We start from the raw sequence: 378 nt of genomic DNA, 5'->3' as shown, positions 1-378 counted from the left end.
TTTAATATAAAATACATTTCAAGTCTGTACCCTTAAGTGCATTAAATTTGGTAAACTGACATTATCTTTTGAACCATTTTCTATTTATTCAAGCCATTTATTTTAGAACAGGATAAAATGTAGCATGGTCTGTAGCAGAATTCATGCCATATCAATGTCATGCATTACACACATGTTTCTCCTGTTTTTAATGTACATTAAAATAACATAATTGTTCAGTAAGAGTAGAATAAACTCAAAGCAGAGGCACTACCAAATAACTGATTTTCGTTAGACTACTTAACATGCATAAATTTCCCATTTAAGATTTAGGATCCTTAAACTGCATTTTGTAAAGTAATTCCTTTGCTAATTTATTAAACTTAAATTATTCTTCCC

This window comes from Buceros rhinoceros, unplaced genomic scaffold (assembly GCF_000710305.1).
Source record: "Buceros rhinoceros silvestris isolate BGI_N320 unplaced genomic scaffold, ASM71030v1 scaffold2467, whole genome shotgun sequence".
Lineage (NCBI taxonomy): Eukaryota > Metazoa > Chordata > Aves > Bucerotiformes > Bucerotidae > Buceros > Buceros rhinoceros.
The sequence above is the reverse complement of the archived record's forward strand: the minus strand, read 5'-3'. Positions refer to the sequence as shown.